This window comes from Adiantum capillus-veneris, chromosome 29 (assembly GCF_014529385.1).
Source record: "Adiantum capillus-veneris isolate H3 chromosome 29, ASM1452938v2, whole genome shotgun sequence".
NCBI classification, from domain to species: Eukaryota; Viridiplantae; Streptophyta; class Polypodiopsida; order Polypodiales; family Pteridaceae; genus Adiantum; species Adiantum capillus-veneris.
This window is the reverse complement of record NC_140959.1, coordinates 27,242,049-27,264,985: the sequence shown is the minus strand read 5'-3', so window position 1 is coordinate 27,264,985 and position 22,937 is coordinate 27,242,049. Positions and strand designations below refer to the sequence as shown.

Below are 22,937 nucleotides of genomic sequence, written 5' to 3'. Positions count from 1 at the left end.
CCGTCGAGGAGGACAGCCATCAGACAAAGCTGGTAGCAAAGAACCTTAGACCCATGGTACTCTGTAAAACTGTGGATAAGGGAGAGGGGAGAGAGAGAGAGAGAGAGAGAGAGAACCTGAAGCTGAGAGAGAGAGAGAGAGAGAACCTGAGCCTGGCTGCGAACTGTGAAGCGACAGCAACTGTGAAGCGACAATGAGCCTGTTCTCAATCCTGCGGAGTGCCAACCTGCCTGTGGAGAGCGTAGTCGATGTAGCCGTTTTTATTATTGCTTCATTAGCTTTTGACGGCGCAGCTTTTTTTTTAGCGCTGAAAATAGCTGCCACGTGGGTGAATGAGAGGGGAGAAATCTGAAAATCTCCACTATGCTAACGAAGTAACTAGACGCGGTTTTCTGTTAGAGCCGGGTCTCAGAGCTATGCACTCACAATAAGAAGATTTCTTAAAATGATAGTCACCCCTTTGCGGCAAGTTGTATTGGGACTACATACACATTAGAACTAAATCACTTGGGTATGGCAATTTCTCTCAAAAATCTGCCGGGGTGATCAAGGTTTTGGCGAGTGAGGGAAACCAAGTCTTGCAGTATCTGGATCCCTACAGGGCTTTTGGACGTTTTCACGCCCCTAACGAGGTCCACGAGGCATCCCTTGGATAAACTAACAAGGGTGCAAGTTCTAAAAGATGGAACGGGCTTACCATTCCCAAGGCGGTGTCTAAGGTCTCTAATTGAGATTGAAATCAGTGACAAAAGCTTCACTTTGCGAGAGTAGGCCGGGCACTTGTGCTCGCCCCCCCGGCTCGCTAAAGTTTTAAAAAAAACTAAATTCACTAATTGTAGCAAAACTAGGCTCTCTTAGAAAACCAAAAACCCGTATAGAAGATAGTCATGACTCATAAATGGCACATGCATCTTAGAGACGCTAATAAGTGAGGGAAAAGCAATTGAACCACCCCCTAAAAACCATGATGTGTCACCTTCATAAGCGACGTTGGGTTGACAACTCGTGACCTTACTCTTGTTATAATCCCTGAATTTTACCATAACACGTATGGGCGATGGGGCTATGTTTGCATAATTGGGAAACAAGATAGCTTAGCTGCTATATGTGGCCATCTTGTAAACAAACCCATCCATGCCTTTTTAGGCAAGCACTAAACTTCGAGCATGAGCTAACGTGGATCTTTGGGGGAGGATTTTACCTAGCTCCTTTGGATCAACATGAAAAGGGGATGCGCGTACACGCGTTGACCCCAGGATCAATGCAAAGTTCGTCTACCGTACCGAAGAAAAAGACCATGAAGCAAAATCTTCAAGAACTCCCACCATACCAGCTCGAAGAAGAGGAGTCAACATGAGTGGCAAAAATGACATTTGTGGGAGAGACAATGCTAGAGAAGCACAATGTAGCCATTTTCCAATCACACTGCAAGCTTGGCCTTCTACCTTGGAGCCATGTAGAGTAAACTTGCAAAGGGCATATGAGCTGCTAAGCTCAATTCAAGAAGATGGTACGGTCAAAGTTTCAAATTCCATAGGCCAAGCCACAAAAGTGAGCATTACAAAAGAGAGAGTCGTAGAAGCTTTGAAGTTACCTACAGAAGGCAAGTCTATGAGGTCAAAAGAGAAGAAGAGGATGGGGATCACTTCTCTTCAAAGAGACCACCCCACTATACCCCAAACGATGCAGTAGCATCATCATTCACTACAGCTTTGAAGAAAACATTGCCAATGCCGATACACCATGCCTCTTATGTGCTAAACACCCTAAAGAGTGTTGGAATTAGGGTTGCAGAGAAACGCACACAGCTTGAAGAAGACAAAGGAAGCTCAAGGCACACAATAGAGAGTGTGTTACTTCGTATGCAATGGAAAAATAGATAGCCCTAGAGTGATGGGCGTATATACAATGCTCGCGGGAAAAAACCTCCTAAAGAGGGGAAAAATGCCCCGGTGGTCCTAGTGTGTTCACACACATCACTACCACATGTCTATGGTAACAAATCCCCCCTGAAGTGATGCGGTGAACGAGAGCTGGCACATGAGTAAAGGGAAGTGCCATGCCCTGAGGACATGATCAGTCCACAAAGGGGAGTAAGCCCAAAGCTTTGCGGAAAGCTTCAAGCTTCTCACGAGACAATGCCTTTGTGAAAAGATCTGCAAGGTTGTCCTGTGTTGGCACATAAGCGAGGCTGATCTCTCCTGCTGAGAGCCTCTCCCTGACATAGTGGTAATGCACCTCCATGTGCTTTGTGCGAGCATGAAAAATTGGATTCCTCGCAACTGCCAATGCGCTCTGACTGTCAGTGTAGATAGTGTTGGCAGTGTCCTGTCCAACACCCAAATCAGCCATAAGGCGTCTGAGCCATACACACTCAACCGTAGCTGTGAAAACTGCCCTGTACTCAGCCTCACAATTCGAAGTGGCCACAGTAGGTTGCTTCTTGCTCAAGTATGAAACAAAAACCACTTATGGACACTCGCATGTCAAAACAACCAGCCCAATCTGAGTCTGAAAAAGCATGTAAGTATGGCGGCAATGATCCCCCCTTGGGATAAAACAAGCCAAGATGTAAAGTGCCACTAAGGTAGTGGAAAATCCTCTTAACAGCCTGCCAATGCTTAGACCCTAGGCTATGCATAAATCTGCTGACCTGTGAGACTGCAAACTGAATATCTGGCCTCGTGTTGCATACATAAATGAGGCACCCCGATAGCAGTTTAGTAAAGAGTGACATCAGCAGGATCGCCAGCATCATGTAGACTCAACTTCAAACCTGTTTCCATGGGAGTGGCAATAAGTTTGCAATCCTCAAGTCCAAACTTACATAGCAATGTCTCTATGTAACTTTTCTGACACAAGGCAATACCACCATCACACTGCTTAAACTGTATACCCAAGTAATGATGCAACAACCCCAAATCTTTCATCTTGAAAGTAGCATTCAAATCAGCCTTAAATTCAACAATATGTCTCTCATTTGGTCCAGTGATCAGCAAATCATCAACATAAAGAACCACAATGAGAAGTACATCACCCTCACACTTTACATACAATGTGCTTCAACCCATACAAAGCCTTCTTACATTTGCACACTTTGTCCTCTTGTCCTTTTATGACAAAACCGCGAGGTTGTGTTACATAAACTTCCTCAAATATGTCACCATTCAAGAAAGCAGTAACAATGTCTGATTGATGTACATCCCAACCAAAATGAGCTGCCAATGCACATAGAAAACGCACAGTAGTCATACGAAAACTGGGAGAAAAGGTCTCTTCATAATCTATGCCTTTTTGTTGTGCATAACCCTTTGCAACAAGTCGAACCTTATGGCGATCGATCTCACCATCTGGCTTGCGTTTCAACTTGTAAACCCACTTCGTACCAATGGCCTTTTTGCGAGGAGGCAAGTCACATAAAGTCCATGTGTCATTTTCTATAAGTGCATCATATTCTGATTGCATGGCAGCTATCCAATTTTCTAAATTCTGCGCTTCATCAAAAGACAGAGGCTCCTCAACATCATGTAAGCTAGACACAGCCAAAGCATAACAATCTGATGCATAAGATGCATGCGAGAGCCTGAACGAGTACAACTAGACAAAGGCGCATCCAATTTACTGTCACGCAAAGTGTGCACCAACCATTTTGGCATACCTCTAGCCTGCTCATTTTCAGCCCTTTCCTCATCAAGTACATCGTGTACATCTGCATCAGTAATAGGCTGATCTGTAACATTTTCAGAAACCCCCATAAGCTGTACATTTGTCTCATTGGAAATTACATTCGTATTTCCACCACTGAAAAGAAGCAACAAAGTGTCATAAATGTCCTGTGAGCTTACATTACTGTCTCTAGTACATGACAGCAAGGGTTGAACGGAATCTTCCACAAACACTACATCCCGTGAAACCATAATACGCTTTGTTTGCGGATGATATAACATGTAACCTTTGCTTTCAGCACTATAACCAACAAAAATACATTTGACAGCCTTATCATCCAATTTTCTGTGCTATGTTTATGGCACCAAAGCATATGACAAACAACCAAAAACACCCATGTGCTCAATAGAAGGCTTTCTATCATGCCATGCTTCATATGGAGTAATAGATTGAAAAGCTTTCGTAGGACACCTGTTAAGTACATAAGTGGTACACATGATGGACTCAAGCCAAAAAGAATGCGGCAAAGCTTAACTTTTGACCATACATCGTGCCATTTCCGTCAGTGACCTGTTTTTCCTCTCTGCAACACCATTTTGCTGAGGTGTATAAGGCATTGTACATTGGTGTTTTATCCCACGACTAGCCAAAAATGCATTAAATTCATGAGACATATACTCCCCCCCTCGATCGGAATGGAGGGTGCCCATAGTACATTTTGAGACATTTTCAGCTATAGCCAGAAATTGTTTGAAGCACATAAAAACTTCGGACTTCGCTTTAAGTGGAAATACCCATGCATGCTTGGAATAATCATCAATGAAAGTCACAAAGTAAAGGTAATTGCCCAAGGACGGAGTTTGCATGGGCCCACAAACATCACTATGCATAAGCTGCAATCTGCATGTGGCCCGAACTGAACCATCCTTTGGAAACTTAGAACGCTGCATCTTATCCAAAATACAGCCTTCACAAGAGGCGGCAAAGAAGCAAGCAAAGAAGCAACCATATCAGATTTTTGCAAACGTAGCAAAAACTGGCAAAATTCAGATGACCAAAACGTGCATGCCAAAGTTTTGCATCTGAAATAGCCCTTGAATCTGCAACAGCATTTGCAAAATTTTGTCATGAACTATACATCTGTCATCCACAAATTTGACTACAAGTCCGAGTCTAGCAAGTGCAGATACATACAAGAGATTCTTCTTGATCCCAGGTACATAAAGTGCATCAACAAGTGTGAAGGAACTGCCATTTGCAGCAGTAAGCACAATCTTTCCAACTCCCTGAACCGGATAAGAGGCATTGTTGGCACAAGTGACTGAATTCCCATGAGGGATAGACTCGAGAGAGGTAAACAATTCACGATGTGAGGTAATATGCTTTGTAGCACCACTGTCAAAATACCACACATGTGAATCTGCAGCAACTGACAAGCATGCATCATGGACAGCAGGATTGTAAGTGCACTATGTGCTAAAAGCCCATTCTGCATCAACATCAGCAACACAGTCTCCTTTCACAGAAGACTCAACAATGGTTGCATTTGTAGTGGAACCAGCATTTGCAGTGGAACCACCCTCTTTCTTCTTAGCCTCTTTGGCCTTCAACTTAGGACACGACTTGATCAAGTGATCATTAGCTTTACAATAATGGAAACGCATCTTCTTTTTGCCCTTATCACCAGAATTTTCAGAAGAATTTCTGCCAGCAGAAGCATTAGGAATAGAAGTTTTGCCACTCGCAGCAGAACCATAAGAAGTGGCTGCATTGCTGTTACCACCCTTTCTTTGAGAAGCAATAAAAGCCTGTTCAACTGCACACGCTGCCTAGTTCTATTTTTCTGGAAAGTGACTCTTGCAACAGCAATGTGCATAATGCATCAAACTTGACAACTTCAGGATTTCCTTGGGTCATCAGTCTCCAAGTACTAGCAAAAGTGTGGTAGAAATCTGGTAAAGCATCAAGAACAATATGCACAAGGGAACTGTCTGAAATGAATTCACCTGCAGAAATAAGTTGCTCATTGATATCCTTGACACCAGCAAGGAAAGTGTCCATATCATCTTCCTCATGCATAATCTTCGACTCCAGCTTTTTACGCAGCAAAGCAATTTTAGCCTCATTGCGGCTTGCATAAAGACCTGCTAGAATATCCCAAGCCTGTTTTGCAGATTTTGTTGAACGAATGTGAGGAACAATGGTGCGCTTCACAGACAATGCAATCAATGCATGAGACTGTGCATCCTTTACATCTCAACGAGCTTGTTCTGCCGTAGGCAAAACAACTCTCATAGCAGCAATCCTTGCAACAAGACCTGCAACATCCTCAACATCGCCTACATCCTCAGAACCAGGGCGTACATCAATGCCGTGCACAATGTTCCAGACGCCCTTTGACACAAGAACATGTTGCATCATATAAGCCCACATAGGGTAGTTGTCTCCGTCCAACCTTTCCTCAACAGCAAACATGTTGAACACATCTGTGTTGTTGTCAGCCATGGTAAATGCTACACTTGATGTGAAAACTGCCCGAAAATAGGAGAAATGGAGCGAGAACAACACGTGCTATATAGCACAAACCGTAGAAGACTATGAGGCACCTGTTATGTAGAAAATGGCACTGACAGAAATTCTACACAAAATGACGAAATAGCCTGTGTAGTATTGCCTGTAGTGGAAATGGAGGCCGAAATGAGCCCGAATCAGAAATCTCAGCAGACTTAGCTCCACGAGCTCTCCCAAAATATTTGTCGACCTGCGAACTCTCGCCAAAGCTCACTAAAATTGGAGAAAGTGAGCAGGCGTGTACTGGAGCAACTGGTGACTAAGCCCGGGAGGACGTAACCTACTCTGATACCAATTGTTGGAATTAGGGTTGCAGAGAAACGCACACAGCTTGGAGAAGACGAAGGAATCTCCAGGCACACAATAGAGAGTGTGTTACTTCGTATGCAATGGAAAAATAGATAGCCCTAGAGTGATGGGCGTATAGAAAATGCTCGGGGGGAAAAACCTCCTAAAGAGGAAAAAAATGCCTCGGCGGTCCTAGTGTGTTCACACACATCACTACCACATGTATATGGTAACAAATACAAAGAATACCAGCGACATTACTTCTTAGGAGCCCCAAAAGTGCTAACACGGATTGCTTATCTTCCAGTGGGGATGGCCGCCGACAACTTTCCACCTACCCCTGCTTAGAATGCATGGCTGATAGCCAGAATTAAGAATGTGAGAGAGGGCAAGATGTAGCCCATCTCATCACCAGAGAATCAAAGAGAAAATTGGTACAATCATCTAAGGATTGCACTACATTGGCATCTTTGACGAGCAATTTTTTGGCACACATGAAAATGCTTCTTGATGCATGATTATTGTGGTTCAAAGATTGATTTTCTCTAAGTTTCAGCATAGCCATGTCGGCTTATAGGTATAAGTGGAGATAGGTTCACAGGTGCTTATTTTCTACAGGATTTGTACTCTTCTATGCAGTTTCAAGGAGCTTGTTACTGCCATACCCGTTTCAAGGAGCTTGTTACTGCCATACCCGTTTTGGCACATGTATGGCATCTGTTGTTACATGCTTGGCCTAGTTGGCTACGACTGACATATTTTTGCTCTAGTAGGAGCTTTGTGCTTATTTTATGCATGATTAGCACTTGTGGTGCTATTGTGCTCTGTTGCGAGTACTTTCACTCCCCGCATGGATCCCCTGAACTCTGATACTAGTGAAAGGCCATAGGGAAGATAGACATGCCAATAACCACCCAAACATACATATATATAGGTCCTTGGCCCTCTTGCTCTTAGCTACATATAGCCCCTGTACTACATGTGTATCCGTCGGCTTTGGCCACGGCCGTGCCCTCCTATAGTCCTACCCTTGGCATGACATTGTTTGGGTTTTTTGCACAGTTTTAAATAAAATGGTCTCTCCCACACCCATCACAAAATCCAAAGATTTTCATTCATTGACCTTTAAAGGGGCATCCCCTCGCCCAATGGCCACCTCCACATTCATAGCACGGGCCCTCAGGTTTGGTTGCTGGTGGTGCACCCGTTGGCTGGCCTGCTCCAGGTGGATAATCCCTAGGCTTGTAGTTCTGGTTTGCTATGAACATGAGTATGTTTTCATCCATTGTGAAATAGTTTCTAGATGTTTGAGCCACATAAAAAGGTTCATGAATTTCCTCAGCACTAGCCCAATATGGTCTTTCTTTTGGAGCGTAAGCTACCCCCTCCATCTCTCTCACATGACTTTTGATTGGCTCTTCATAATAGACAGTTGGTGGCATCAACGATTGTGTCACGGATGACTCTGCAAGCTGCACATAATGCACAATGGCTCGATTATCCGATGATAATGTCGGTTGTTGTCCCAATACTGGTTGCGGTTTGTCCCCTCCTTGTATCGCGTTGTTAAGTCCCATTTGGTACTTTGGAGACAACAGCAATTGCTACACTACAGGTGGTCCATACGACCTTTCCCTCATGTAGTTATGGTTATAAAAACACTCACTAGTGTCATGGTTTGTGTATTTTTTCTCTATGGCACACCACTTCAACATTCGTGGAGCATTAACTACTTGCGGCTACTGCAGTCTCATATTAGGATTTTGCTTGTAGGTTTGATTCATCCTGCACACCACTTCTTCAACTAACTGTTCCACATTTGGTGTGGTTGTAGCGGGGGCACTTTGCTTTGTCGTAATCCAATTGGATGTAGAAGATGTACTACTAGGATCGATCACTACGTCTTCAGTTACCTCGCCACCATAAGTCTTGCAATTGTCAACCAGGTACAAGGCTTCCTTGGTGACTCATTCAAATGTGGTGCAAGCTTTTGGATGTAACTCCTTTTTGAGAGTTTCATTTCTCAAGCCCTCAATAAAGAGAATCGATAATCGATTGTCCTGTGGTAAGTCTCGCACTGGACATCTTTTGATGTACTGTTTGAAGCTTCCTTCACTTTTCCATGTCCTTTTTGCCTGAAAGCATAAATCTAAGAAATCGTGTTGTGCTTGATTCCTCTTTTTGAGAATTAGTCAGCAAACTCTCGTAGTAGGAGTTGATCAATGTTCAAAAAATCTCTACTATTGTGTGGCTGGAACCAAGTTAACGCAGTTCCCTCCAATGTTAACCAGAATCCCTCATACTGTGTATGAAAATATGCCACTTGTTCCACTCTTAAGACTTGCTTAAAAATGAAAACATGCACACATGGATCTCTTGATCTGCTATATTTATTTGGTACACATTTAACCACTAGAGAAGGTCACATTTTTTGATTTTTTGCAACCATTCTCATCACTATAGGTTCTCCACCCATAGCATCTCTGATTTCATAACCACTGACAGGTGTCATGCAAGGAACTCATTCATGTACCCTTCTTTTAAGTCTTATGTATTGACTTTCCGCTATGAGATTTGGCACTCTCGTATTGGAAATGGTATCCACGATGTCACTACTTTGGTGTGTTGATATAGGAACCCTGGAATCCAGGGATCCCATTGGTTTAGGTGTAGACAAATGAGGTCAACTCAATGAGTCTTCCACATGAAATTTCAAGGGACTCACTCTCGTCGTTTTTGGTTTTGTTGTTTCTGAAATAGTAGGTCTTTACAAGCTAGGGGTGAAGTAATACTGATGGAGTGGTCCCCCAAAGTACGTATAGCCCTCAAGCTCATTACAACTCACTAAAGAATACTTCCGACCATACATTTCCAACATGATTATTTGCATATCTCTCTCAACCTCAAATGTAAACACATAAAAGCATTTTTGCTCAGTTAACTCCCTCAAATTGGGCTCCTCACATCTATAGCAGAGCATTTGCTCTCCGTTTTCATACTTGTATAAGCCCACGTGGGTGTTATTGGTGTTGAAAAATGTAGCCACATTTACTCACCTAAGCTTGGAATTTGGAATGTCCAGCATTGGTGGCTTCTCTTCAGGCTCTTTGTCAACTTTCTCTTTGGTGCATGTTGATCCCCACTTGTCCATAATAAAAGGATTTAGCACGACTATATACACGTTTCCTTCTTCGTCGAAAGTTTGAATCATCAAACTTTGTATGGAAAAGCACAAACCCTAACAATGACGTACATGCCAAATCCATGGCAATAACCTGTGACAAGACCAAGCACAAATCGATCAACTGACAATAGCCAAATCTTGGCTAACTCATACACCAAGTACTTTCATAATACAACATAAGCTGGCATAAGCTGTCTAAGAGAAGTGTCAACAAATATGGCAATCAATGTAACGAACAAGTAAGCAAAACCGCTCAAATGATGCCAAAAAACTCACTCTAATCCAAGAGAACTATGTGGTAATTGATGAAACTATCATCAACAATTATCATCAATAATCTCCCTCCTGAAGAGATTACCACATGTATGTCGAATGACGTAATCTGGTAAGCAAACACTCTCACAATGTGATGCCAAAACACTATGGCAAAGCAACCACTGAGTGCCAAATGCAATCAAAACCGATTGCAAACCATGCACATAAACAAATAAACTTGCAAGAACAATCGGGCAGAGAATTGGCAGTATTTGGCTAACCATAATAACCATACATGCCATAAACATGCTCAAAACCATGAGCAAAATCCACACTCAAGCAGTTATTAGAAGGTCTACAAGAGTTTCAAGGCCTCCTGATAGATTTACTCCCTCATTGGACTACATTATATTGACAAATTGCGGGAAGCCTTCCTGCTATAAGGAAGCCATGTCAATGGATGACAAGGCAAAGTGGGAGATAGCTATGCAATCAGAAATGGACTCGTTGCATAAGAATCAAACTTGGAAGTTGGTTTGGTTGCCTAAAGGTAAAAAGGCATTACCATGCAAATGGGTGTACAAGCAAAAAATACACCTCATGATAATAAACCCAAGTACAAGGCACGACTTGTTGCTAAAGGATTTAAGCAGCAGTAGGGTATTGAGTTTGATGATATCTTTTCTCCGGTTGTCAAGATGACTACTCTGCAGTGTGTACTTGCATTGGTTGCTAAAGATGGCATGGAACTTGACCAAATGGATGTCAAGACGGCGTTCTTGCATGGTGATCTTTAAGAAGAAGTTTATATGCAGCAGCCAGAAGGTTTTGTTGAGCAGGGCAATGAAGACTTGGTGTGTCAATTAGAAAAGACTCTTTACGGTTTAAAACAGTCATCAAGGGAGTGGTATCGTAAATTCTACTCGTTCATGTTCTCTCAAGGCTATGAACATAGCGATATGGACCATTGCCTCTACACTAAGTGAGCTAAAGATGGTAGTTTGCTAATTTTGGTCCTTTATGTGGATGATATGTTAATTGCCAGGAAATGCAGGGATAAGATTCCAGCCTTGAAGTTAGAGTTACATCCAAACTTTGAAAATGAAAGACATGGGTGAAGCAAGCCATATCCTTGGCATGCACATTAAGCGAGATAGATGCAAGAAATTGGTCTATTTGTCTCAATTTGAGTACATTGTTAAAGTGCTCAAGCGTTTCAATATGGAGAAGGGGAAGGCATTGAGTACTCCATTGCCTCCATATGTGAGACTTTCTAAAAATGATTGCCCTAAGTCTGAAGAGGAAAAGGATGAAATGGCACAAGTGCCTTATTCATCTACAGTTGGGAGTTTGATGCATGCTATGATTGCTACATGATCTGATATTGCTTTTGCAGTGGGAGTTGTTAGCAGATATATGTCAAATATAGGCAAGAAATGTTGGGAGGTAGTGAAAGGGGGTTATGTGATATTTGGATGGTACAAAAGACATGTGCATTTGCTGTGGAAGAAAGGAAGCATGTGTAATGGGTTACACAGATACATATTATGCAGGAGACTTGGACAAGAGAAGGTCCACTTCATGCTATGTTTTTAAATTCATTGGAGGTGCAGTTTCAAGGCGATCTCGTTTGCAAGATTGTGTTACCTTGTCTACTACAGAGGCTGAATATGTTGCAGCTTCAGAAGCTTGCAAGGAAGATATATGGCTTGGTCAGCTGGTGAGAGACTTGGGAATCAATGTTGAGATGCCTATCTTACATTGTGATAGCCAAAGTGCTATACAATTGGTAAAAAATCCAGTGTTTCATGCAAAGACAAAGCATGTGGATGTGAAGTATCACTTCATTTGTGAGGTGCGTAGGACAAGCGATTGTAGCTTGCCAAGATTCACACCACTGAGAATCCTGCTAATTTGCTCACAAAGGGCTTACCTTCAGAGAGGTTTGCACATTGTCGGGCACTCATGGGAATTGGGTAGATGATTCATGGTCATTGTCTACCTGTATTGTATGTATAAATACATTGTCACCCCAGCTTAAAGGCACATTGTCCTTTAAGTGGGAGGTGTTGGGGTGATAAAGCCCAATGTGCCACGCCTGAGTGTTGGGCGGCCAGAGACTACGCCGGGAACTAACACTGACCATTCATTCTACATAAAAGAATAAGGACTCGTAACCCTAACACTATTGTTGGGGGTGATAAAGCCCAATGTGCCGAGCCTGAGTGTTGGGCAGATGGAGACTAACTGGGAACTAACAATGACCATTCATTCTACATAAAAGAATAAGGACTCATAACCCCAACAGCCAGGACATACCTCATGTGTGACATGGATCCTGAGACAGAGTTACACTACACATGCCATTACCCTGTCTACTACAAGATATGAGGCCACTTCCACTGCTTGTTCAGAGAGGGCTTTGGACCACTCTCCAAAGTCATGAGGTACAAGGATCAAAGATGCATCGGTTTGTTTCTGCTAGAGATGCACTGCAGACATAGAGAGAGCTTGATGAGAGGAGAGGCCAGCCAATCTCAGAGACACATCACAAACTTCTTTAGAGCAGACACTGGACACTCGGAGGAGCTACTACCACAGCAGATCTTGTCACCACACACCAGAGGCACATTGATCAATCGAGTGACTGAGTTGGGGAGATCTAGATGCCCATGACTGCGGAGGACAACACAGCATTGACGGAGGCTACATCTCCGAGGATTCGGATCACTTTGGCCCCCATGACGCCCGGTCATACTGCTGACCATGGAGGAGATTGATGAGATCCGCCAGTGACCAATGCTGGATCTCTAGTGACTTGTGATTTAGCTATCGTGGCTAGCTGCTTACTTCACACCTACCAGCTTAGGTTTTCATAGTATTTATATTTTATCATTTTGTCATTTCATTTCGTTACTTTGACTTTGTATCAGATCCACCACATTGTAACGCTCTGGTCTCATAGGTCATTTTGGCCTTTTGAAGATGTTAATATAACATTTCATTTCTCTCTCTCTCTCTCTCTCTCTCTCTCTCTCTCTCTCTCTCTCTCTCTCTCTCTCTCTCAACAAGAAAAAAAATGTGCCAAGAAGAAGAAAGACAAGCTGACACCCGAAGAGCAATATGCCGAAAAGGAGCGGAGGCAACCATCTCCTCCATTGCTACCAACAACAAAAAAGAAACGGTGATGGAGGCCAGGAATGGCGGCTCTATGGGAGATCAAAAAACATCAAAGGAGCACAAGATGATCATTACAAAAGTGGCCTTCTCTTGAGTGATGAGAGAGATTATCAAAGAATACATTATATAAGTAACCAAGATACAACATGTTGGCTTATTGGCCCTACAGGATGCCTTGGAGGATATTTTTGTGCAATTGTTCTCGAGGATGGAATTTCTTGTATGCTGCATGCAAAGCGGGTCACTCTAAAAGAAAAAGATTTAGCCCCTTGCAATCAACTTGAAAAACATGGGTTGCCTCCATAAGAATCAAATTATTCCCATATAACCTCTCTTTTGAGATTTGCAATCTTTTCATATAATTCGGTGCCGTGTGCACCATGGGCCACCCACAACCTTCACTCGGTCCCCTCATGGCCTTCTTTTGATAAAGTTTTGTCCGACGGTGCCTCCCTAGCCATTTGGACGCTATGATCATACATTCAAGGGTCTTTATGGAATCTTTTTGCCCGTGTGTTGCTTTAATGAAAGTTGTACTGAGGCAAGCTTTTCCATGCATGGGAACCCCCCATATATTTTTTTGCCCTTTTACCAAAAAATATTTCCTATTATATAAGTTACTTTTGATTTTTCTTCCCTTTTTCACAAATGTTTTAGTCTTTATTAAATAAATAAGACTTATGCTAATCAATCACGATGTAGCATAAATAAGTAAGCTTTCTTTGTTGATCTCTCTTTTGACCTTAAGCATTAAATATATATATTCTAAATTACATTATATATATTTAGTATTTTCTAATATATTTTTCATGTATATATATTATTCCACCCTACCAAATTTTTTTATTCACTAGTTTTCATTTTCAAACCTCAACCCCACTTTCAAATTTCAATAATACCTCCATCTAGATGATTGCCAATCTTTTCAACACTCTAGGTCATGTTTTCATACACATGAAGGAGCTTACACTTGAAGGCAAGAGAGAAGTCCACTTAAAGGGGACCACCAAAAGACCTTTGCAGCCACAAATAATACATTATTTGGCTGAATTTTGCATAGAGAAGAATCCCGAATCTGAATAAGTGTTCAACATGAAAGTTGTAGCTTGTGAGCTCAACTTTTAACTCAAATTTTTTCAGAATTTTTGGAGTTATGAATGCAGAGCTATGATTTTTGTGGTGGACCCCAGTTTTCTCGTATAATGGTGACACAGGCCATCCCCAGTTTTCTTCCCTCTAGAATGGCTATGGTTCTACAAGTCTTCAAGCATGATTACAATAGACAAGGCTCTTTTAATGAGGTCTTGGCAAGTCTAGAGTGATTCTATCACCATTTTTGGAGGATCCATCCTCATCAACAACTATCCACCTTCGACAACCTCTCTTGTAAATTTCTTACCTCTCTCTTCTCTCCCTAATAAGCTTAAGTCTAGCCAAAGCTAGACTATTGTAAACATCTCCTATCCTCTACATCCTATCCACATTCTCTCTTCTTCTCTCTCTATTGACTCTGGTATTTTAAATAACGAGGAGACAAGATGGGAGCCACTGTCACATGCACCCCATGTTCCTAGTCACCAGAGTGGGACACTCACCTCAATTAGAAATATTGCTAAATCCTCCCCTCCTTCCCTATATAAGGATGCCATGAGAGCTCACTTAAGGGGGGGGGATACACACACACACACACATACCTATCGATACACACCCTTGTGCTACATGCTTGTAGCATGAACCCTAATCATATAATCACAACACCATCACCATCACCATCACCATGCACAAAAAATGAGCACCATACCTCCACACCACTTGTAATTAAGGGTTGAAGGCACAATTTCAAGAAGAAGAAGGATGGACACACTCATGATATTCTTCGCCATCAACTCCCATCTCTCCATTATGCCTCCTACGATCTTGTTCCCTTCTCATCTTCTTGCCATACGCTACCTATTGTATTCATCTTGCAAGCAATCTACACACTCCATCTTGGTGCCATACCTTGTGTCGCTTTGGATACATTTCATTGTGAGTATGGTATATGCTTGTTCCTTGCCAATTTTTTTTATTTTTATTTTTTGCTTATGTTAAGGTGTGCAGATTCGCCACCATACACACACACTCTCTCTCCCTCTCATATTTCTATCATCTTGCTACTTGCATCTTGAGGTGTGCGGATTCGCCACCTCTTGTATGAGAAGTGAGCATACTTGCATGTTTCCCTGACCTCATTATCTTCCTTACTACATGCACGAGTAGCAAGCCCATTCTCACTCACTCACCACTCCTCTCACCTTATTCTCTGACCACCCCTTTCCACATTTGGGCGTGGATCTTGAAATTGTTTTCCATGGAATTTTTCATTGTGTATATGTATGCGTCCTAGCCGCATATCTTGCTAGGTGGTGCCCCTATTGTGTACCTCCCATGATGAGGCCATTGTGCATAGTCTTGGTGTAGAGACCATTGGGTCTATTTTTCACTTCCGCCTCTCAGTACAGACAAAATGGACACACCTAAAATATACATTACAAAATGAATTAAAAAGACAATACAAAAGACCAATTTTTTCTCTATTATTACATCATGGATGGTTTATCTTTTAGCAAATTACATTTGTGGATACAAGTGAATGGCAGGCCTAATGCCAAGGTTTCTTACAAGATCTTTAGGGTTTGTTACCTTGATCTAGACTTAAGGCACATTGGGATATTACTGACCCAAGGTGCTTGCCTATAAATGCATATAGGTTAGCCTTGTGGTCCACTAATATATATTTATTTTCATTAAGAGTGAGGGGATCATTGATAAGGATGGCACTCAATGCTTTGCATTTGAGTAGCTCCATAGAACCATGCTTTGAGAACTCTGTGTACACAGCTCAAAGAATGGATGGTCCCAGGTGGCTCAGGTAGTGCCACAAGGAGCTATCCCTACTGGCAGGCATGTTGCAAGAACCTCCAACTCGCATTATAAACTTACCAACGTGGTATGCGGCCTACAAATATTTTACAAGACATTACCACTAATTGTAAGAAAAGAATTGAAAACCATTTAGGTGTAAAAATGTTTACCTCAATATCCTCATCCATTTCTTCAAGAGACTTCCTTGGAAGGTTGATGCTGGAGCGATCATCTCCACCCATTGGAATGAGTGGTTTGTATGAGTGGAAAGTGCTTTCAAGAACACTTTCATGAAAAGAGGCACATGATTTTATCTCCACTAGGTGCTTGCCACCGTCTGCACAAAATTTTGTTCATTTTCATTTGGGAGGTAGGAGAGTCTTACTAAGAGACTTTGGTCTTCAAAGTTCAATTTCAAATTTGACTGGCTCTACCTTTTCACTCAGATCTTTCATGTCTACATAGAAGCACTAAAAGTGACTCGTCTTCTTTGAGTGTAAGTGTCTTAGCAGTGTCATCAAGGAACAAAAATTGATGATCCTCCACCACCACTGCATGGAAAGTAGTAATTGGAAGTGTCTTAGTAGCGTCATCAAGGAATCAAAATTGATAATCCTCCACCATCACTGCATGGAAAGTGCATAATTGAAAGTCGGAGACTTTCTCCAACACTTCATCTCCATCTATCATCTGATCTTCCTCCTTGGTGGACCTGGCCTCTTGTAAGAGTATGAGTGCCATGGATGCTTCCATCTACTTGTTAACCTCTTCAACAACTTCATTTGACTCCCCCACAATGGTTTCAAAGTATTTATTGCTGACCTTTTCCTTTAATTTTCCCTTCTACATGCCCTCAATCGCAAGTAAAAGCAGAACCATGTTCCAAGCTATGAATTGGGTGCATATACACCCCATGTCCAAGTCTATGAGGTCATCCTCATTCTCTATCATTTAGTCTCATTTGGTGATCCCTTTGATAAATCTCAATAGGCAAATTCAAAAGTACTTCTCATCCACATAGATGTGTTTGAGGAAATCCACTGGCAAGCACACCATGTAGTATCCCTCAAACACAATGGCATATTCTTCCATGTGCTGCTCCACAAAATCAAGAAATCTTTGGAAGGCCTTTGCATGTAGGTTGGCAGTGGCCCGCATGTTCATAGATCCCTTGAACACACTCACAAGGAAATGTGCTTGATCTGCAAGGCCAACCTATTCTAGTTGTGGGAGGAGTGCATCACAAGATGTTGCTATGGGTTCATTTGTGAGGAAGATGCTAAGAGATCTTAAAGCTAGAGGTTTGTGAAAGTGGAAATGAGCTTTAAAATCCTAAAAAGTGACATATATACCCAAAGTCACTTTAAAAACTTCTTTTAAAACCTTCAAAATTGACTAAAAGTAAAATTTGTAAATAAAGCACATGACAAAACAACAAATGACACCAAGAGTGAAGGCATTGGCATTCCCAATCAATGAAGTTGAACTTTTCAGTCAAAAACTTGACAAAAACTAAAATGCTCTTGAACAACTTGAAAATGAACAAATATGCTCAGAGATGAGATTCAAAACACCATATTTATTAATTGAAGAAAAGTTTGCATGAGTTATAAGCTTTATAGAAATACATCGTGGGAGCACAGTGTCCTCATAACAATGAAAGATCTTTTATTTTCAAGAACAAATAACCTTGAAATTGACAACCAACAAAGAGGTATTGCTTGGGCAATGTATATCTCAGACTGAGATACTCGTGAAGATGGTGAAGGTGCCAGTTTTTATTCATAAAAATATTATGCACCGCATCATCATGGACACATCTTTGAAGGTCAACGGTTTCTCTAGCAGCAACATCAAAGTCAAGTGCCTCCCATTCCCCCATTGTTACATTCCACTTCTATAGGGAAAGACCGTTGATAGGCTTTGCTTCACAATATAGTATCTGAACACCAATTTCTCCCCAATTACACAACACTTAGAGTTATCTCCCATCCAATTGTAAGGAAGCCGTTCATGGCACTATCCCCTTTGTAAATCTAAATTGTTGGTGACCTATGGACACTCCACAATCAAAAGATATACACAAACACATGAAGAGACATAAAAACATGTTATTGCTTCTTTGTGTGACTGGCATAGGTGCACTTCATGCCTTCAAGCATATCCACCTCGATTTTCCTCTCTTTCTCTTTTTTTTTTTTGTCTTTAGATGTTTTATTGAATGTTTTTTACAAAATATCTAACAAAAATTGACTAATATCATTTAGCAACTTCAAACAAAGAGATTGGGAGAGTGACAGAGAGGCTGAGATGAAAACAAATTGAGTTAGATAATATGTATCTATACTATTATAAGAGGGGGAGGGATTCCGCCCCCTCCCCCCATGACACGTGGCCTCACCTCTTACATATGGCTGGTCCCGACACTCTTGCACAGTGTTCCAACCCCGTGCCGAGCGTTGCTCCTCCCCAATGTTCCAGAATCCATTCAGAATTTTCCATATATCTCAAGGTAAATCATTGTTGTGTACTACAACAAGTATTGTAAATTGTGATGTTTTTTTTTCATCTCTTTTATAGGAACCATTGGAGTCTTGTCATGCTAGACATACAAGAAAAAGTAGTTCTGTATTTGAATTCTATTGACAAAACAACACACTTGGATATCAAAGGGTAAGAAATTTAAAGTCATTACAAATAGTATTAAGCAAAATTATTTGAAGTATTATAAACTATTTCAATAGTTGTGTCAACATCTTACTTGCAACCATTGAAAGCTTCCATGCTTTGGGAAATATTGTTAAAGAGGTTATACATCAAAAGATTTAGGTTTGAGTTCTCCTTCTTGTACTAAGCTCTTGTTATTTTTGTAAGCTTCTTTTGTCTTATGATTTATTTTGGTTGACAGGTACCACAACAAAAGGACAATCATAAGTGTGGATGGTATTTATTGTACAATTCCAAAGCCATGTTGGATCATGTTTACAAAAGCGAGACCTCTCAGGTCTATGAGAGATACCCCTCCCCGGGGGTCTGTGCACAAAATATACAATTTAGACTTTATACAATTTTCAATATGCATCAGGGTTGCGAAAGCATTTGCATAGGGGAGGAGTTCTCAGCACACGACCAAGCATGGAGTTTAGGCCATGAGCCGGAGTGCATCCAGAGGTACCTAGTGACTAGTGCTACCCCTGAATAAGTGTTATGAATGAAAGAGTACTCAAGAAAAATATAACATTGTGGAGGGTGAATATATGTGTACACCGCGTTGTGGGAAGAGAGAGAGAGAGAGAGAGAGAGAGAGAGAGAGAGAGAGAGAGAGAGAGAGAGAGAGAGAGAATATAGTGGAGAGTGAAATAGAGTGTACAGAGACATGAGAGAATGACAACAGAGAATCTTTAAATGCCCCATCTAAAAGAAACAGGCAACCATGTATTAATGCAATGATAAAATTTGGGTATACCATAACATCAAATCGTTTATGAAAAAATAACTAGTAGAGCACCGGACCCTGTGTAGGGATCGACTGGTCCACCAATCCACTTCTGCTCTACTATGGACAGAGAGAATTTCACTTCACCGGGAGCGAGCCAGAACACCTCCAACCTACGTGAGCCAGACATAGGCTAAGGCGCCGCTTTGCCTCCCTCCATGAACCCGAGCTCTGAAAGGATCCCAAGTACCAACAGGTGGTAGGGTACCAACACCAACCATACCAGTTTAGGCACCATGTCTCTACGATGCCCAGCACCGGGTGTTTAGGCAAAGCGAAGTAAAATCCCCAAAGCGTTAGCCGTGTAGGTAATTCAACCCCCGACACACTAATCATGTAGATGAGCCTAACAAAAAGAAGAAGACCTATGCAACACCCCCCATCCAGCAAAGCCCCAAGTCTAGTCTAAGGCTAAGAAATGTAAGTGATCTTAGTCTTGTAGCGACGCTGCCATGAGAAACATAACACATGAGTCCAATCACAATATCACTTCCCATATACACAAACAATCTTTTCCAAGCAGCTAGATTGTACAGGGTTTCTACCCTTATACGTCTTCCATAAACTCCAAATCACTTCATGATGCAATCCAAAACCATGAACCATAATCCAATCACATTACATGGGTGAGCACTCCACCCTACTTGGGTGAGGCACGACCAATCCTGCATAATCGCTTTAGAACATAACGTGGCTGTAAAAATGGCAGCATTTCCGCAACATAACCAAAGCCAGAGAAAAAAACCATAAGCCACACCGGCTTCCACCATCAAATTTCAACCATAATCCATGAGGGAATCTCAGCCATTAACCATAAATCACACTGAACCAACTCCCACGCTTGGAGTTTGACACATCCCCCTGCAATCAATCGCGGTCCACACACATGTGACCCTTAAGATGTGATTCTTTCATGCATAAAAAGAGTTCGACCAGCAACTAATCATGATATAAAAATCCAATTTTGACAACATCCAACCATGGAAAGTTGATACATCACATCTGTACTTCACCTTTCTAGCACATAAAGTTAATTTTGACCTAGAAAGGTGGAAAGCAGTCATAACCATGCATATGAGGCATCCACATCAATCCTTGAGTTCCCATACATCATATGATAACATTCCAACACCACAAGCCGCATGATGCAAAACAACTCCGACCTTTAAGTCAACCATAAACCATAACTTCACGCATATGCAAAAAATAATTTTTTGACATTTTCGGGAGCATGCAAAACATGCAAATAAAAGTATTTGACCTCAAATCAATGCATCAAGTTGAGCTCTCAAATCAATGCATCAAGTTGAGCTCCATAATATAGACTATCATTCTATCATACCACTTCGACCATATGGTACTCACACAACAAATGGTAACCCCAAAAGAAAGCCACTTTATTCATATCTGCCTATGCGGTTTGTAATGTTTAACCATATACTCCCACATAAGTTTATGGCCATCTAATAATTGAAATCAACTCACCAAAACAAACTATAAAACATACAATATTAGCTCGGTCAACTCACGACCTCATATGGTACCCCCTGGTAGCACCCCGATACGTGTAGGTAAAACTGGTTATAGAACAATTAGTAAGTCGCATTTCCGAAGTGATAAAGGAGACCTAAATTCATTTATCATCAAGTTTCATGAAGCTTTTCAATTGGTTAAGTGGGTTTGCCCATCCGGTGAATCTATATAGTGGTTCTCCAAGGAGCCTAGAGTCAAAAAAAGCGGTGCAGTGGGCAGTAAGTTGTTTTTTTACCATATCTCTTAGCTTGTGCGTGTTTTTCACATGACACCAAAGAGAGAAAATGTTATAAATGGTGTTTTTTATCTCTGGTATAAAGAGTTCGGGCTGATTCATAATGGTTTGTGATTTATGACCAAAACAGTGTTCCTACCGTCTCTATGACGTGAAAAAAAAAGCACTTTTTATGCACGCACGTGATCATAAATGATTCACATGCATAAATCAGCGTGTTAAACGTGATAAAATAATCATGAGAAACTTTTTATGTACTCGGTTGATCCATACATACACTCATATGCGGAAAAACAATCACCGAGAGGGTGACTACTTGGAAAAACGAGATAGAGATAGAGAGAGAGATAGAGAGAGAGAGAGAGAGAGAGAGAGAGAGAGAGATGATGGCTATGGAGTTTAGAGCTTCTCACCATGATTTAGAATTGATTAGGGGATGTCAAAAGGCTTCTTGCTTTGCCGCAAGAGAGCGGTGATGAGAGTTACGTAGAGGTATCCGCCTCAAAAGCTTCCAGAGAGCGCGTACACTATGAAAGGAGAGAGAAGATAATAAACAAGTAGAGAGAGAGTATCCTTCTTCTTCTTCTTCTTCTTCTTCTTCTTCCCAAGAGAGAAGAGCTTATGGAGATGGTGATGGAGAGCTTACACCACTCCGTATAATAGATATGTATAGCCTTGCGGTAGTAGATGCAACAAATGGCACTGAAAACTGAGCACTCTATGCTAATTTATAGGTTCTGCAACTGCTCAAAGTGATGCCCAAGCTGAAGGTAGTGCTACCTCTTCTGCTAGGAATAGCTCCATAGCTTTTGGGACTTTTCTAAAAACAAGGCTTGGCTTTTGGTAGTCAACTCTCCCACTTACCATTCAATTTTAACATCAAAATTTGCCATCTGAGCAGTATCTGGCCAACTAATGGAAACCGTAGCTAAACTATGCCACACCATAGTGTCCCAACACCTCTTCTGCTAGGAATAGCTCCACAGCTTTTGGGACTTTTCTAAAAACAAGGCTTGGCTTTTGGTAGTCAACTCTCCCACTTACCATTCAATTTTAACATCGAAATTTGCCATTTGAGCAGTATCTTGCCAACTAATGGAAACCGTAGCTAAACTATGCCACACCATAGTGTCCCAACATGATTATGACTTGTATGTACTGCCTCGACGTATTTATGGTACCGCTTTTTAAAAAATAATTCCCATAAAAATCCCGTCTGGTCCCGTTTTTACTTCGGGTGATCATTTTCAAATCCGATGGAGACTAAAATTAATATTTTTACATTTGGGTCATCATAAAAAGAACATTGCTTTTCAAAAACTTCAAAAAGCACGAAAATCTAAAAACAACATTAAAAACAAAAAAAAACAAAAATTTCTAAAATTGAACCACAGGTTTCTCTCGTCCACTGGAATAAGAAAGGGGACCCGCTTTTCGCTAAAAAGCACTAAAAATCATGAAAAGCTTTAAATAGCATGAAAAGCACTCAAAAAGCAAATTTTTACAAAACTGAACGATAGCTTCCTTGGATCACGTATATTAGGATCCGACCTTGTTTTTGCAAAAAAGCACCTAAAAGCATAAAAAGCATGAAAAAACTAAAAATAGCTGATTTTTCCAAAACT

The 22,937-nt window shown here is 41.4% G+C and overlaps 1 pseudogene; it reads left to right on the top strand.

Moving 5' to 3' along the window:
• LOC147418940 (uncharacterized) overlaps window positions 1-22,937 on the top strand; it is a 35,393-nt pseudogene that overhangs the window by 809 nt on the left and 11,647 nt on the right.